Source organism: Mytilus edulis, unplaced genomic scaffold (genome assembly GCF_963676685.1).
Source record: "Mytilus edulis unplaced genomic scaffold, xbMytEdul2.2 SCAFFOLD_1033, whole genome shotgun sequence".
In the NCBI taxonomy this organism is placed as follows: domain Eukaryota; kingdom Metazoa; phylum Mollusca; class Bivalvia; order Mytilida; family Mytilidae; genus Mytilus; species Mytilus edulis.
The window spans coordinates 7,862-17,690 of record NW_027268413.1 but is presented as its reverse complement, the minus strand read 5'-3'; the positions used below and the strand labels follow the sequence as shown (position 1 = coordinate 17,690).

At 32.1% G+C, this 9,829-nt stretch overlaps 1 pseudogene; it reads right to left on the bottom strand.

Moving 5' to 3' along the window:
- Positions 1 to 1,284: 1,284 nt before the first annotated feature.
- On the bottom strand, positions 1,285 to 9,245 carry LOC139507461 (uncharacterized; annotated as a pseudogene).
- Positions 9,246 to 9,829: the final 584 nt, after the last annotated feature.

The window sequence follows — 9,829 nt, the reverse complement described above, 5'->3', positions numbered from 1 at the left end:
CATGGTTTGCAATGTAAATTGAACACATCTATACTTATATCATAATGAAAGAGTGTATACACAATCCCATGTACACGTGCAAAAATATCATATGCATATACAAATTTGTATGTGTTGTCACGTTCAGTACATTCAACACAATTTCATTTGAGTTAATCCTCCTTTTTTAAAAGGTTATTGTATTTGAATTTTATTCTTAAAACAAATAGATTCATACATCTTGCACAATTTACTTATCTTTTACTAGTTTTTCTGGCATAAATAGTAACATAACAACAAATCACCCCAGGAAAATATTAGGCCTGGAAAATAAAGCTATTAAGCCTTTAACAATACGGTGTTGGTAACATTGTATGCAATCTGTACCAAAAACAATCAAGGTTTACTTTCAAGTTTGCTCAACGAGTTTAATGTTCTGTTTGTTAGCTTGGTATAACATGGTATTAGTCTTTTATGTTTATGATTTCAACAAAATCAATACTGAAACAAATTTGCGACGCATATTAATAAAGATAACATTTACCTACGACCAACTGACCTTATGTTTTTGTGTGATTCATTTGTGCGCACCTTTCTGGTTATATGTCGCCAGTTTAAGTCCGATTTAAAATTGTCTATTCAAACGTGATGTTTTCAGCTTTTCTGCTGAAGGTATATCGGGTAACTAACATTTAATAACAACGATAAGTTTTAATTATTCACTTAACACTGAAAGATAAATGTTTAATGACAGGGTTGATTTACGTGATGTCAAAAATACCCTCAGATTTCTAATTGGATGATTATGGAGTGTTCTCTCTCTCTCTCTCTCTCTCTTTCTCCCTCTATATTTATATAAATAAATATACATATTTATATAAGAACTAATTACAAAAAATAGAGAATTTGATTTTATGAGAAAGATTGCTAGGAAAAGTACATAATAGCTAAACTTAAAATCAGACATTAACTATATGTCTTTAGATTGTCACTTTTGTTTTCTTGAAAACAGTCTTTTATTAAACTAATGGATGAATATTTCCTTTGTAATTTAAAGATCATAAAATCTCCTATATCACCTCGTAAGCATTCGTGTTATCGTAGATTTCGGACTTTTTCAGTACAGTTTAAGGAACACGTAGTATTACAGTGCATAGCTAGTTCTATCATCATGAATTCAATATATTCATTACCACCAGACAGGAAGTCCTTCCATCTACATCCATCCATCAATTATTCCGCCGAATTGTGGCATATATCTTTTACATTTTTCAACTGCTTTCTATGTTGTACAGTATGGCAGTGCTATATTTTGTGCAGGTAATATGTGATAAATCCGTAGCACATTGCATCGGAAGTTCCTTCGCCAAAGAAAATAGTTTCGTTTGACGATAGAGAATAATATGTGCACGTAGTTCTAATTTCATCCCCAGGATTAACCCTAATTGGAGGATCAAATTTGCAGTGAAAATATCTTTTAGCCAATCTAATTTTTAAAACAAATATCATTACCATATTTTGAAGTTTATATGAGATTTAAATTACACACAGAAACAAACAAAAACATCGATGTCTTTTAATTATTTATGTTGTTTTGGATGCTGACTTTGACGGACATATGCAACACATATCCCCCTTTTTAAATTTATTTTTCTTAGGTTATTAGATTAACTTTTATCTGTTGTTCACCTTTAAGGTTGATGTTGTTCAGTAACTACATGTATAAAGTTTCCTATGCTGTGAGTTTATCATTTTGCTGTCGTTTGATTTAGAATTATAAGTTTAAATATCCCTTTGGTATTTGTTTCTCAACAGACACGTATTTGTTTGTTTATCAAGACAACAGAACGTGTAACTTTAGAAAAGAAGACGTGGCATGATTAACATCCAACAAGAGACAAAAAAACACAGAAGTGTATGGTATTACCACACAATTTTCAGTATGTATTATTTTCAGAATTTGCAATGTTCAACTAATTGCCGTTTTATATTGGACAACTAATATTATGAAGAATGTTTATTATCATGAATTTTTGTCTATTCATTATTTCATATTATTTGGTTTTTTGGTAATGTTTGTGAGCTACAACTTTGGAATGTGTGTAATTTAAATTGACAATGTAGAATGTTGGAATTGTTATTTTATTCTTATCTACCATTTTGTAATTTTCTATTATAGTACTATATACATGTAGTTCATTAGCATGTTTTGGAGTTTAGTTTGCCCTCTAATGTGGCTGAACTTGTACACATATTTGTTAAGGAGCCAGCTGATGCAAGCATCCGTGTGCGGGATTTTCTCGTTGTGTTGAAGACCCATTGATGGTCTTCGACTGTTTTCTGCACTTTGGTCGGGTTGTTGTGTCTTTGAAACATTCCCCAGTTCCATTCTCAATTTTATTAATTGATAGTTTTTGTTTATTTTATCAAACATTGTGTCAAAAGTAAAGTTGAACCAAAAGTACTAACAGTACAAAAAATACAACGGAGTGCGTTTGTACATAGGTTTATGTTTTTGATTTTCAAAAAACTTGCACTTACTCATAAAAGACTGGTTTGTCATATGAATATTCCTCCTCATGAGTTATATCTCTTATTTTCTTGTTTCCTCTGTAAATCTCTATATTTTTTTGTATCCCTGTAAGGATAAAATCACGTACCAACTGATAGTTAGATAGTTTATTCCTCATAAAACCATGCAATGGAGAGTTGTCTCATTGACACTTATACCACATCTTATTATATCTCAGAACAAAGGTTACAGAGAAGCTAAATCATGCATACAAAATATAAATGAATAAAAATTAATTTAAAAAAAATATATGCTTAATAAACTGAATTAAAGAATCATTTGATCTATATGTTTATAGATGTTAGACATTCTCTTCAATGTTATATTTTATTATTCTCTTATGTTTTTTACAAAGAAATACATCCTATGCATCAAACAATATTTTTGTTTTACTGCAGAATACAAAAACCATAAAGCCACTCAATACAGAGTATTTATAACACCTAAACACATTTCCGTGTTATATATTTGATTGCAAATAATTCTCAAATCTACTTATTAATGCGTGCACGGCACGTGTCACTGTGAAATATATAGTCCCCTACCGGGTAAATATTCATTATACTGGAACAAAATGCTAACTTTTTCTATAACTTGTCATGGTGTAAACAAATGAAAATATCAAGTCAATATCTTCAAAGCATAACTAAAAACAGTGTGGAAAACTGATTATATGAGTGAATTTTTCAAGTTCAAGGACTATAACTTTGCACAAAATTATCAGACCGAAAGAAAAATTTGAAATTGATCTGTAACTTGTCATGATAAAACTATATACCAATTATCAATCATTTACACAGTCATCTTAGTACCAGAATCTATGACAAACGAGACGATTTTGACTTTGAAATTATCAATTTCCCCCACCTTAGTAGCAATATACCAACTTCACCTGCATATGGAATATACATTTCCCAACTTATTCGGTATTCAAGAGCTTGCAGCTCCTACTCAGACTTTGTAAAACGTCACCAGTGTCTGAGAAGAAAGTTGATGAACCAGGGGTAACTATGTCAAAGAACGTCTCGTCCTTTATCTAAAAAAGTTCATCGGAAGGTACCCAGAACTTGTTGATAAATATTCCGTATCAACTTAACAAATAATACACGATATGGTCTTGAAGTAAAGATTTTGCGTACTGACGTTGTTTATCATCTTAATAACGTGTTATATTCTTCTTTTATTTGTCTTTATTAATATTACTTTTACTGTTAGCTGTTCTTTTAGATATCCTTTGACGTTACTCTGTGCTTATGTATCCCATCATACTTTGAACGACAAAATTATTTTATGATGTGACTCTGTACCTATGTATCTTGTCATACTTTGAATGACAAAATTATTTTATTTATCAATATTACTTTTACTGTTAACCCACTTTTTTTTGTGATATACATTTAGCGTGACTCTGTACTTATGTATCCCGTCATACTTTGAACCACACTATTATTTAATTTATTATTATTACTTTAACTGTTATGTCAGTTTTTGTTATATCTATTTTGCGTGACTGTATTTATGCATCCCGTCATACTTTGAACGATAAAATTATTTTACTGCTGTACCCCTATTTTTGACATTTTTACCTATTGTATCTGTTTGTTGTGTTCACGCATCGGTGACAATATAATGGAATTTAATGCGACTGTCATACAAGTGAGAGGTTTAGCTAGCTATAAAACCAGGTTCAATCCACCATTTTCTACATTTGAAAATGCCTGTACCAAGTCAGGAATATGACAGTTCTTGTCCATTCGTTTTTGATGCGTTTTGTTATTTGATTTTGCCATGTGATTATGGACTTTCCGTATAGATTTTCCTCTGAGTTCAGTATTTTTGTGATTTTACTTTTCAATACCTTCATGCATGATGAAAAAAAAAGTGTGGAAAACACTCTAACATTAGATATGATTAATAGTTTTCTAAAATTAGATATGATGTAATACAATGCATATTTATTTTCAAGTTATAATCAAATATAATTAATATTTCCAAATATTTTTTCTTTCATTTGTCGCAAACTGATATAGATTTGTAACTTATCAATTGAATGTCAACAACTTTTATCTATACACAATGTATTGTAATGAGATGTATACCTTAATGGAAATAGATTGTTATCTTTCACTTCATAATTTTTATATGTATATAGCATTCAAAAAATAGTTTATTAACACTTCAAACAATTAACCAAAGAATGTCTTAAAAAAAAATGAGGTATCTCTCTTTGTACAGAAATATGGTTTAACATACAAATGTAGTACTCTAACATTAGATATGGACCATGATAACTCTGGACTAAATCATCAGACCGGAACAAAATTCGAACTTGATCTATAACTTGTCATGATAAAACTATATACCAAATATCAAATCAATATCTTCAAGAACGAAGAAAAAAGTGTGGAAAGCTGATTTGCCGGACTGACGGATGGACAGACGGACGGACGGACGGAGTGCAGATAATAATTTAAGAGCATGGAAACTAAAAGTACCTAAACAGATATCAATATTTCATGTGAACACAGGAGTGTTGATTACTGAGCTGGTCATACCTACAGAGACGAAATGTCGACCAGCAGTGCTGTCAAACCAGTGGTTCTAAGATCATATCGTTGATACCAGGCTTAAAGTGCACCAAACATGTTTATTCGACTACATATTTGTTAATTTGATTCAGATGGTTTCAGATATTTGTATAATTTATGCACAGTTTACTCTAAAAGATTCAGGACGACTTAGTGCTTGACATACAGTAGTACAAGTCTATTCTATGATTTTATCACATTGGAATGCATGTACCATTTTATTCAGATGTAATGTTGATGATTTTTCAATTTTTAGATATATGAAAAAAATCGTTGATCAATGTGTGTGGGTATACCTGTTTACTTACCTCGTTCATTACAGCCAAACAGGAGTATATGGTGTGTTATATATTTATTATCAATGATCGGTTTTGTTCCCACAAGGTGGACTGTGTCATTTCTAAGTAGTCTAAATAACATACAGTAGTAGGATGTCTGTTTGGTTGGCATTCTTGTTGCTGGAAGCCGTATAGATGTTCGGAGAGTTCCTAGAATTGTAAATTGACAACACCAGAAGGTCACCAACAGGTCTTCAATGCAGCGAGAAATTCCCGCACCCGGAGGCGTCCTTCAGCTGGCCCCTAAACAAATATATATACTAGTTCAGTGATAATGAACGCCATACTAATTAAACTCCAAATTGTACACAAGAAACTAAAATTAAAAATATTACAAGACTAACAAAGGCTAGAGGCTCCTAACTTGGGACAGGCGCAAAAATGCGGCGGGGTTAGACATGTTTATGAGATCTCAACCCTCCCCCTATACATCTAGCCTATGTGAAAAGTAAACGCATAACAATACGCACATTGAAATTCAGTTCAAGAGAAGTCCGAGTCTGATGTCAGAAGATGAAACCAAAGAAAATAAACAAAATGACAATAATACATAAATAACAACTAGCAGTTAACTGACATGCCAGCTCCAGCTACTTTAATTAAACTGATTGAAAGATTATGTCTTCATCATATGAATATCAGGCACAATCCTTTCTGTTAGGGGTTAACTATCATACCATCATAACCTATATGAGAAGAACATAACCCGTGTCATGCCAACAACTGGTTTTTAAATAAATGTGTTTAGTTCCGATGCAAAGACCCTATAAATGAATAAATATTAACGCCAAAATATGCAATCTTTTATGACCTGACAACAGTATCCTAACTATATCCCTTCTTAATAAGTTTATTTAAAGGTTTTGTTAGCTTCTGAGGTGAATACTGACATTTTTGTGCTTTATAAAGAACATTTCCATAAAAATAGGATGTGAAATACCTGAAAGTATACAAACAATGATAAAGTTTAGTAAATGTTTTGACTAGTTTGTGATATTAAAAACCCTGGTGTAATAATTTTTCATAAATAACTTGTATAGTATTTTTCTTAATTTAGTAAAAACAGTATTCTCATGTTTTGACGGACGCCAGTATGATTTTGTTTGTCGTAAACGAAGATTCGGTGTCAGGCTACATAATCTTATGTGTACCATTTATTGATTTCAGACTCCCATTAGTTATAATATTCCTAGTTTATAACTATAAACAAGAAGATGTGGTATGAGTGCCGATGAGACAACTCTGCACAAGAGACCAAAACGACACAGAAATTAACAACTATACGGCCTTCAACACTGAGCAAAGCCCATACCGCAAAGTCAGCTATAAAAGGCCCCGAAATAACAAATGCAAAACAATTCAAACGAGAAAAATCCTTTGGTGGAAGGGTACTTGTACATCCCAATAACAAAAGACACTAAATTGGACTCATTCATTTTGTCATCAGTACAGTGGAGCGTGAACTACTTCCTATTCCGGTGTACATTAGTTCAAAGCCGATGCTCTGAGTGAGAAAATGATTGTTTTTGCAATATCCTCGGCTCTACTTCCGGTCAAATATCCCGTTTTAATATATGAATAGTCTATAGGAGATACATTGTATGTCGTTCAATGATGCATTGTCTAATCATTCGATTGCATGGCATGAAAAACTATTCGTATCACATCTGGTCATGTTATGACGTTTATTGATTTTTGTTTTTTTTAATTAATCGGATTTCCAAAGGAAAAACCGTTTATTGAAATGGCGATGTACGGTGGGCGAACTGGCCGGGGCTCCGAGGGGGGGGGGGGGGGGGGGGGGGGGAATAAATGACGGACAAGTTCAATTTTCACGATTTTAGCTTCTTAAAGATTTCTTTTGAAATTCAAATATGTTGTTTTCTGTGATCACTAACTAAAGTTCAAGTTTACGTTTCACGATTTTAGCTTTTATCATTGTTGAGTTGTAGACCCTAGTAGCCAAAAGTGATACGTAGAGCGTTGTACATATTATTACTTAAAAAACGTTCACGAACCTTTTCAAATTCAGATATTTTGTTTCCTGCGACTAAATAAAGGTCAAGTTCGATATTCACGAGTCTAGCTTTTATCGTTGTTGAATTGTAGACCTTTAAGTATCGGAAAGTGATTTGGGCCTTTCCATTTCTGAACCCTACAAAAATTCTTATTTTTTTTTAACTTTGAGGCTCCAGTTTTGCAAATATCATTTTCATGCAGGAAATCTGGATTGTTGTCACGCTGACAGCCTCTAGCATTTGTGACTTTAGTTGTGTCTTAGAGCTCGACATAGGATATCTACACAGTTCATCTACGCTATGAAATGAAACCTTATCACAAACTTCTAACTTTTAATGTGGTAATGTTTTCAAGCAACGAGTAGTTAAAACAAATTACGCATTTTGTAGGGTTCATACAGAGAAAAGCTTTATAATGTGTACAGAAGGTATACTGAATGAAATAATTTTTTAATTTGAAATAGAATAAGAGAAGGTAACTCGTATGAAATGTTTTCAGAAAATCAAATGAAAAAAAGGTTACTGGTTTTGAACAGATACACATAAATGTACTTGTAGTGCCTCATTTTATTATGGTATTTTATAGTTAGTATCTTTCTCATTTAAAGATTCACATTTATCTTTGTTGCATTCACATTTTAGCCATGTGTTCTGTTGTTGACACGTAGATGATGTCAATGGTTCACATACATGTATGCCTGTAATAGTAGTCTAGTCTGTCTACGGCAAATATTGCATAAATCTAAACAAATTGCAACAGAAATGGTTTCAACAGTTTTATAATACCAAAGCATGACACAATAATATATGAAAAGTCTAGAAAAACCGTACGATCGGAAATCACCATTTTGGGCTAAAAACATTGATTTTAACCAAAAAATTGATGAAAATTGAGAAAAAAATTTGAAAATCGAAATTTTGGCACTATGTTAGCCAATCAAAAACGAATTCAGATGACTAAAATAACTACAAACAACATTTCCGATGTAAAATTTACAATCCAGAGTTAGAATTTATTGGTAGAATTATCCCTTTTAATGATAAAAATCACAAAAAAAATGCAAAAAAAAACTGATATATTTGAGATTCATATATGGCTGTTTTCAAACGTTTTATTTTGAAGGCAGCTTTAAAGTAAAAAATTAAACACAATTATTTACAATTATTTTCTAAGTGAAAAAAGAAAACAAACAGTTGTTTTAAGGAATATCTATTTATCTATCATCGAAATTAGCCCAAAATTACCCCCCCCCCCCTCAAAAAAATAAATAATTTCTACATAAAATGTATTAATGTTAGATTTGTTAACATCATTGAATTAATATTATAAATGGCCTAAACTGTTCAATAAATGATTACTTTACTTGGTTACTTTTGTTTTCATCTAAAAGTATTAAAATGTTAAATATAATTTCTAAAAATTTATCTATGAAAATATTTGATTTTGTTTTAATTTAACAAAAAACAGACAATTTTGATATAAGTCTTCTTAATGTATATATATAGTTAAATGTCTCGGCAATGTACATGCATATTGATGCATTCACATGTCGTCAAGTTCATCGGCTTCTGTAATGTTACTTGTATTTGAACAATTCATTCCCCGACTTTCCCCACATGCTGTGGAACAGTCTATTCCGTGTTTACGACAGGAGCATCGTTTTGTGTCAAAGCTCAATTTGCAATTACATCTGATTATCCTAAGAAGTTTTTCGGGAGCCGGTGGTAGTATTGCTCTAATTGGAAGCATCTTATTGTCCTCAACAACCCCAGTCCTTTGGATCTAATTTATCACCTTTCCTAATCCAAACTTGGGTTTGATGATAAACTCTCATGCAATGTAGCTTAGCAGCGTCAGATGTTGGTAGGAGAGTGTGCACTTGTACATATATGTTTCCAACGCAAACTTTGGAAGCAAGTATTCTGTAACGCAGCATATCTAATGTTTCAACATCATATAACCCTCCATATAATGCAACAAAGATTTGTTCTCCTGCTTTATGAAAGCTCTCAACATTGAACTCCTGGCAAAAGACAGCTGCATGATCTTGTAATTTAATGTTAGTACTAATTTTCTTGAAAACTGTGCCCTTGCCTTGACCAAAAATTCGAGATGTTGTGTCGCATCCGCTAAAGGCGTGAATTTTTCTCCTTGTCTCTGTTATGTCCCAAATCTTCATTTTGTGAGTGTTTTGCTTGGTTTCTGATTTGAAGTAAATCATGTTTATAGTACCTTTTGAATGATAACAGAGCAGTATGAGTAGGTCAGTGTTCTCTCCCTATGACGGTAGTTGTACGTTGTTTCGACTTTTCTATTGCTGTAAGCACAATCTT